We start from the raw sequence: 9113 nt of genomic DNA on the forward strand, positions 1-9113 counted from the left end.
ACTTAAATTTCTTTCCTCTGAAAAGACCTTACCATTCTAACTCCTGTCAAAAAGTTCTTATAATTAGCAAATAGCCCCAAATGAATAATGTCATGAAGCAAAGGTTCTGGATCTTTTTATGAAATTGTTCAGATATGGCCCCTGTAGTTGATGTGTGTATAACAAGATCTGGACATATATAGTTTTAGAAATGCCACTTTTTGCTCAAGTCTAAGCATATGTTTCCCCCTTACCACTTTTTCTATGTTCATAGATGAAGCAGTTCACAGACTGCTAGATTCAGAGTCAAGAAGACTTGAGTTCAAATCCTGCCTCAGGTACTTACTCAGTTGTAAGACTCTGGGTAAGTCACTTAACCTCTCTCAGCCTCAGTTTCCTCATTTGTAAAATGGGGATAAAATGAGATAACATATGTAAAGTGCTTTGCAAACAATAAGAATACCTAACATTTTATATAGTGCTTATTATGTGCCAGGTAAGCTTTTCCTGTGCTAAGTGCTTTACCATTATTATCTTATTTGATCCTGACAACAACCCTATGAGGTGCGTGTTCTTAGTCCCATTTTACAGAAAGAAAATGGAGGCAAGCAGATTAAGTATTTTGCTAGATTTGAACACTTATCTTTCTGATTGTAGATTAAGCACTCCTTCTACTTATACCCCCCTCACTGTTGCTCCATTGATAACTACAAATGTCAACTTTTGACCTTCAGACTTTTATGGAAAAGTTTTCTCTCTTCTCTTGGTGTGCTCTATTTTGAGTTTCAAAATCACTACTGTGCGTGGAAGTCCCTTGACTCCTCTTGCCTTTGTCTTTGTAGGCTGAGTATATAAATTTCTATAAATTTCTTAGTTCTGTTGCCTGGAAATTATTTTTTCGCACTGATTAGTCTTCATCTATTACAAATGGCAAACCACGGCATGTCCATATTCAAGATATCAACTTTCAACTTTGACTTTGGGGACATCCCTCCAGTCTTTAGGAATCACAAGCCTTTAGTAAAGTCCAAAAATGGTACAACTAATGGAGAAATTAAAGAAGAAATTAGCGAATTTAGTGGTGAGACCCACTTGAAGGCAGATAGCACATATGCTACAGTGTGCCAATTCTGCTCAGTTCTAGAGCTCTTTCTAGCATTCCTGGTCTCAATGCATAAAGTTTGAGATTGCAGGTCAAGAATGATGAGATTTATGCGTATGTCGTATGGTTACTCTTCCACTCTCATGGAGGAATAGTGTGGCACAGTGGATGGAGGGCTGGCCCTTGAAACAGGAAGACTCAGGTTCAAGGCTTAGATATGATACAGTAAATACGCAAATACTAAGGAGTTGGCAGACCATATTGGAAGTTCCCTATGTCCAATGAATATATGGACTCTCTCTTTCCCCTCTTCAATCCTCACCTCACAAAGACACACAAATTTCATTACACATAGATTCACTTTCATTCAAAAGCTTCTGACAATTTATATCTTATTTTTTTAGAAGTAGTAAACAAATCCACAGCTAAACATTCTATCAGATAGGCGTTAATATTAAGGAAAATCGTGTTATGATATAAAGAGTAAAGGGTTGATGATAAAATTAAAACTATTTCCACTCATATGAAAGTGTTCCAAATCACTATTGATCAGAGAAATGCAAATTAAGACAACTCTGAGATACCACTACACACCTGTCAGATTGGCTAAAATGACAGGAACAAATAATGATGAATGTTGGAGGGGATGTGGGAAAACTGGGACACTGATGCATTGTTGGTGGAGTTGTGAAAGAATCCAACCATTCTGGAGAGCAATCTGGAACTATGCCCAAAAAGTTATCAAAATGTGCACACCCTTTGACCCAGCAGTGCTACTATTGGGCTTATATCCCAAAGAAATACTAAAGAAGGAAAAGGGACCTGTATGTGCCAAAATGTTTGTGGCAGCCTTTTTTGTAGTGGCTAGAAACTGGAAAATGAATGGATGTCCATCAATTGGAGAATGGTTGGGTAAATTATGGTATATGAAGGTTATGGAATATTATTGTTCTGTAAGAAATGACCAGCAGGAGGAATACAGAGAGGCTTGGAGAGACTTACATCAACTGATGCTGAGTGAAACGAGCAGAACTAGGAGATCAGTATACACTTCAACAATGATACTGTATGAGGATGCATTCTGATGGAAGTGGATATTTTCAACATAGAGAAGAGCTAATCCAATTCCAATGATGGACAGAATCAGCTACACCTAGAAAAGGAACACTGGGAAATGAGTGTAAACTGTGAGCATTTTCTTTTTTGTCTTTTGTTTTTCTTCCCAGATTATTTTTACCTTCCAAATATAATTATTCCTTTGCAACAACAACAACAACAAAATTCTGTTCTGCACATATATATTGTACCAAGCATATACTATAAGATATTTAATATGTATGGGAATGCCTACCATCTAGGGGAGAGAAGGAGGGGAAAAATTTGGAACAGAAGGGAGTAAAAGGGATAATGTTGTAAAAAAAATTACCTATGCATATGTACTGTCAAAATAATGTTATAATTATAAAATTTAAAAAAAGAGTAAAGGATGGTCATCAGGAAACCTAGTCTCTATCTCAGTCATTAATTGCTTGAACCTTGGCAATTGTGCACTGGACCTCTTTGGACCTCAGGTTTCCTCATCACAAAAATGAGTCATTGCATTATCTTCAAATTCTTTCCCCCTTCTTTAACTGTATTTTTCTCAGTGCCTATTAAGGTACTGTGTACTAAGTGCTTTACAAATAGCATTAATCCTCACAATAACTCTGAAATGTAGATACTAATCGTTATTCCCATTTTGCACTTGGGGGAACTGAGGCAGACAGAGATTAAGTGACTTCTCCAGAATTCCACAGTTGATTGAGATTTGATGTGAACGCCAGAGTGAATACTCTATTCACTTTGTCACCTGCTTGTCTCATATAGCAACACACACTACACCTAGAAACTTATTGCATGAATGAAAATATGGCAATTCCTTGAGACTGAATTATAACTTGAAATTATGTACCTTATGTGAATCTGAAGGTCTACTCTATCATGAGTATTCATGTTATCGTAAGTTTCTGTTCTATTCTATCACCCCATCTACAGGATTTAGGACTACCTAGCCATACAGGTGAAGCCAAGTTTATAAACATTGTCAGTCATTTAGACTCTATACAACTGGATAGACAACCTATAAAGGTCACTCATCAGTACATTCATTTTGGATATTGCAAATGGGACAATGATTTAAACCCAGAATAAGGCTAGAGGAAGAGAAAAGCAAGCCAGATTACTTTTAGGATTCATTCACAGATCATTTAATGACCCAACCTTCTCTCTAAAACACAGGTTCCACCTTTGTAAATACCAGAATTTCTCAGACCAGAATACCAGACATTTTAAAGCAGATAATAATAGACTCAATGGAGAAACCCATGGAAAAGGCCTAAATTGATTCTTCCTCCATAAAAAAAATTCCTCTTCTATCCACTGCTGATTGACTGAAATTTATCTGTAGAGTGGCATTATTTTAGGTCAAGGCTTTGATCCCCTTTGCAACCCTGGGAGACCTGGGTAACTTTAGAGTTGGAAATGCTGGAAGCCATATAGCCTTCCTAGCTGAACAATTGAAATGGTAACAAACTGAAATGGAAACAGATTCTTTCAAGTCCCATATGGATGGTATTGTAATTATTTATTATGCCCAACTCTTCTTGACCCCATTTGAGTTTTCTTGACCGAGATATTGGAGTGATTTGCCATTTCCTTTTCTAGCTCATTTGACAGATGAGTAAACTGAGATGATCAGAGTATAGTGATTTGCCCAGGATCACACAGCTAAGTATTGAACTTAAGTCTTCCTAAATCTAGGCCTTTTGCACTCTATCCATATAGCTACCTAGCTGCCCACTATATTGAATTTAAAATGGAAAATTGACATAATCTGTTTTATCATATTTTTATTTACTCTGTTAAACTTTTCCTAATTACATTTTCATTTTGATCAGGCTACAAGTTGATTTAGTCCAACCTCTTTCTGTTGCAAAAGATGCGAATTAGACACAAAGAGTTTAAGGTACTTGTCCAAGATCCCCTGGTAGTTAATCAGAACAAAGATTACAACACATTTTTCTCAAATCATAGTTGTAACACCAATGTGCCTCTTTGTCTCAAGTTTTTTTATGAAGCACTTGGAATTTCTTATGAATAAAGACATGAAAGTAGGTTTTAACAAAGAGCAAGGAAACACATAGAATCCAGTTCTAAAAGGACACTACTCACCTGAGATGGATGGTTGGGAAACAAAGGGAACAGAACCTGGACCCCAGGGATGCTGAACATAAACTTATCTCCCCTCACAGTAGGAGGTATCTCTGCTCACAGAGATCTTCATCACAGTTAACATTTTTAGTGTTCAGATTTTATAATATTTTTGATTGCTTCAGTTTTTAGAGAGTCTTTCCTCTGTCAGTCAATAAATTAATAACTATTTATTAAGTATTTACTGTGTGTCAGGTGATGATGGATACAAAGACAAACATTTAACCATCCCTGCCCCTAAGAAGCTAACATTCTATAATAGGAAATAATAAGGATATAAGAGTGCATAGAAGAGGTGATTTTTGAGGGAAGGCTGGATTGTAGAGGCTCTGGGATACATTAGACATGGGATAGTGGATAGAGCTCTAAGCTTGAAAGACTCAAAATAAAAATCCCATTCAGAGATCTCCCAAACCCATCCAAGAGTTCTTGGAAAGATTTATGATTAGCTAGTTGTTAGTGCCATCCTCCCCACTTTGTTGACATATCATGTCCTTTCAACATAAAGTAGACTATTGGAGGAGAGGCAGTGTCTCCACTTTTGCTTTGTATCACCTTCCCTTTGGGATTATGGCCAATCTGCCATGTATTCATCATTTTTGCACATGCTTGTTTGCATGCTGTCTCACCTGTTAGAAGATGGACTTCTGAAACTCAAGAACTTTCTTTGTGCTTAATACAGCATCTGGCACCCAAGAGATCCTTAATAAACCCTTAATAAACAGACTGATTGCCTGTTTATCTCTGGTGCCAAGCATACTGGCTGGCTCATAGTAGAACCTTAATAAATGAGGTCAAGGCCTTGAACCAGATTCTCCTGAATCTAAGATTAACCCTCTATCCCTGCACAATGCACAATGCTTTTCTGCTGATCTGTGACTATTCTTAAGCTTTGTTCTCTCCATCTCAGTGTACAGTCTTGCATAAAATGACAACTTGTAATGAGGTAACACTAAGTATACATTGTTTTAAACCAGACACAGCAGCTAATCTCTAAACCCTTCTAGGTAGTCTGATGATCTAATGGTAAGATCTAATTTTCTCCCATCACCAAGATCTCCATGGGGTGAAATCCATATGACATGCTTAACAGGCTAATTTACAGCAGAAAGGGGCGGCTGTTTTTGCCTCTGGCTCTGAAACACTTTATAACCATAATTAAGTATTATTTTAAAGACCACAAAAATGTGGCTGGGGAGTGAGCTTGGTGGCAGATTCCAGACGCAGTTTGCTGAGAAAAGGAGAGGTCTAGCCCTTATCCCCTACAGAAGTTAAGGTGAAAGGACAGGACTCCGCGGTGATGGTGCAGAGGGCCCTAAGGCGAGGTGATGGAAAAAATGGTTGCCCCGGGGAGGAAGTCTCCACTCCCAAGGAGGAAGTGTCCCTCTTCAGATGTCAGTGCCCCGGGAATAAGCCTCTATTCACCCTAGGCTAGTTACAGTCCTGCTGATCATAAATTAGAAAAGAGAATGGAAAAATCCTTATCTATCCCCCAATTCTCCTCCTCACTCGGGCTGTGTGTGTGTGTGTGTGTTTTGCAAAAGGCAGGAAAGGGTTAAATACTTCGCCGCGAGGTGGGATAAACTTTTCGATTCGGTGGCGAGCTCGATTGTCTCGACACCTGCACTGTGTGAGGGATGCTTTGGCCTCTTTTGTTGATTATAATGGCACATCTTCATTATTGTTCTAATACTCCCTTAAAAAAGAGAGGGAGAGAAAGCGGGCGAGACCCTAATCTTCCTTTGGTGCCAGTGACTGCTACAATGCTGCGACGTTTTATTTCTCCTCGGGTCCTCTCTGGCTTCCCCCCCCCCCCCCCCCAGCCCTCCATCGTTGCCATAGTCACCGGGGCGCAGTACGGCCGGTGCCGTGCGGGCCAGTTTCTGTACTGTACCGCCCCGGGCTGATTGTTTAAATCTGTATTATTCCACTGTTCTGAAGATTTACATTTTTAATGGCTCATTTATGTAATCCCATAAATAAAGTGGCAGAAAAAGCATCTCACACAAATGAGTGAATCGGGTCTGAAATAAAGCTCCCGAAGCAGGTCACTCAGGGTCTCAGCTGCGGGGCCTTGATTGGTATCGACGGTGTAGCCGCTGTGGCAATGGGCTTAGGACCACCCAGTCAGCTCCAAAATGGTGCATTACCAAGGAATAGTGGGATGGTGCTAGAGTTCAATCTCCCCTATTTAGAACAGAGCAGAGTTCTCCTGCAAACACCATTTTAGTCGATCACTCATTTACCTTATTGCTTTGACAGCTGCACCTCTCCCGCAGCAAAGTTTCCATGATTAGCTTTTTCCCTACTAGCAGCTGATGTTGGTGGTTGTTTTTCTCTGCCCCCCTCCTTCCTTCTTCTTAACCAAAATATTCCTGGGGCTGCGAGATTCCCTCTAAAGAGTCTGTGAATTCAAGCACCTGCCTCAAGAATTTATTTGACACACTGAACAGTGAGATGGGAATATATTTTAACAAGTCACTTTTATGTCTCCTTCCATCTTTCACTTTGTTCCTGCCCTCTCCCCCAAAGGGGCGGAAAAAAGCCTTAGTAAACTTTAGATTCATTGAGGAAGTCTGAATTAATTGAAAAACAAAAATAGAAACAAAATCAGCTAAATTTATACTGCCCTCAGCCTGCTTCTATCACTCTTTTCTCTGAAGCACAACACCATTTTTAATATGAAATAATGAGCCTCTAAAACTCCAACAGGGATAGATGATTTTTCCGTGGGTTGTTTCTTTTGACCATTATTTTTTAAAATGTCAATGTATTATTTGGCTCGGAAATATATACCAAGTAGTAAAAAACGAACCACTTTCAATATTTGGGTGCTGTGTGTTTCTGTGGCTAGTTATCTACTTTAGGATTCTCTGTATCTCCACTATTATTGGGGCATAAGCACCAGTCTGTCTCTAAATTGTTCATATGTTAAGAAGGGAATATTGATAGATATAAATATTATGGAACAGAGCCTATGAACAAACACCAGAGGTTCAAAAATATACCAAATGCCTATCACTAGGCAATGCTATCTTGCAAAAAAAATTACCCAAATAACAAGTGTGCCAAACTTTACTGTTGCTTTGTTTTGTGTCATCTTCAAAAGATAAGGAGTGCAACGTCTTAAAGTCTCAGGAATTCGACAAAAAGGGTTTTAAACTAAAAAGGGGGGGGTGAAGGCTGGAGGGGAAGAAAGGAGAACACTAGCAACATATACTTTCTAAACTAGGTGCCTCAGAGTAGAAGATGCAATATAGAAAATTATCAGTAGAATGACCTAGTCATTCTCAGGAGAAAAAAAAAACTGGAAAGAGGAGAAAGAAATGCTTCCTATGGCTTTATATATCTATATACTAATGCAAAAAAGGAAATCTTTTAATAAACAAAATAAAATTGAGGTTTTAATTCAAGAAGGTAAATGCAATTTCACAGGTATCATTAAAACATGAAGGATTAGGGACTAGTATAAGACAATAGAAGTATATATAATTTGTTCAAAAAGAAGAGCTGCAATGACATTGTATGTCATGGGAGAAAAAAATCAAAGAAAGGAGAAAGAGAAACAATATACTAAAGACAACCCAACCAAAAATTATTGACAAATCCCTGATATCTGTCATAAAATTGGCAAAAAGGCAGCCTGGGCTGGGTTCTGATAGAAGTAGGGGCTTCAACAACTTTGAATCTACTAGAAATCTCTCTGTTAAAAGTAGAGTGGCTGATAAATTCTTAATTTGATAAACTGATAATCCAGATTTCATAAAGCAGAACAAAAGATTTGTTTGGTTGAACCTGATTCTGTCTGGAGCTAATTGGTGAAATGGAAACAATAACTATTAAAAGAAATAATCATATTCTCTTTAAATTTAAAGTAGATGAGGTAAGATAATGCTGACAAACTGTAGATCAATGATTATTGAGGACCCCAAATAGCTTTTGTTTGTGTTGAAGTTCATCTATAGATATTTTCCATATTAAAATTAAACTATCTTAATATTATGATGTAGATAGTTTTACCACATAGACCTCTAACAGGATTTAGGGGTCCCCAAAACACATTTTGAGAACTGCTCTCCTAGGTGTGAGAAGAATTGACATTACATAGTATAGTGGAAAGATAGATTCGTGCAGCCAGAGAATCTATAAGGGAAATCCTCTCAAGAGTAATAGAAGGCTCTCAGTAATAATTTTTTTAGTGTGAAAAAGTGATTGATAAAAATATTGATACAAAGGCAAAGTCCCTATGGCACTCTTCGTGGAGTATTATGAAAGTATCATAATCACTTCATTTTTGGGATCTGGATATTTAATCAATACTGATATCCTGCCATCTTCTCCATGAGTATACCATGAGAGAGTTTGTGAAATGCCTTGCTGATACAGATTCTATATCTGTTATTTTCCTCATCTATCCGTCAAGTAACACTATTAAAAATGAAATGAAATTAACCTAGCATGGTTGTCCTTGATCCATAATGGATTAATGCAATTATTATTTATTCATTTTAAGCAATACAGCATTACATAGGTGGAATGCTCAAAAACTTTGGGGTAATGTAAAGGTTTGAGCAATAGTTAATATGGTGAATAAAAGAACTGAGTTCCAAAAAAATCCACAGATTAACCAAATCTTGTGGATGAAGTTTAAAACAAATAAATGCAAAATTTTACACTTGTTTCTAAAATAAACCTATTGCACTAGTAAAAAAAATGGATGGGAGAGAAGGAATAAAGTTATTGAGAAAGAAGCTCATCTCAAAAATACCTTGGAGTTTTAGTG

Source organism: Sminthopsis crassicaudata, chromosome 3 (genome assembly GCF_048593235.1).
Source record: "Sminthopsis crassicaudata isolate SCR6 chromosome 3, ASM4859323v1, whole genome shotgun sequence".
Taxonomy (NCBI): Eukaryota; Metazoa; Chordata; class Mammalia; order Dasyuromorphia; family Dasyuridae; genus Sminthopsis; species Sminthopsis crassicaudata.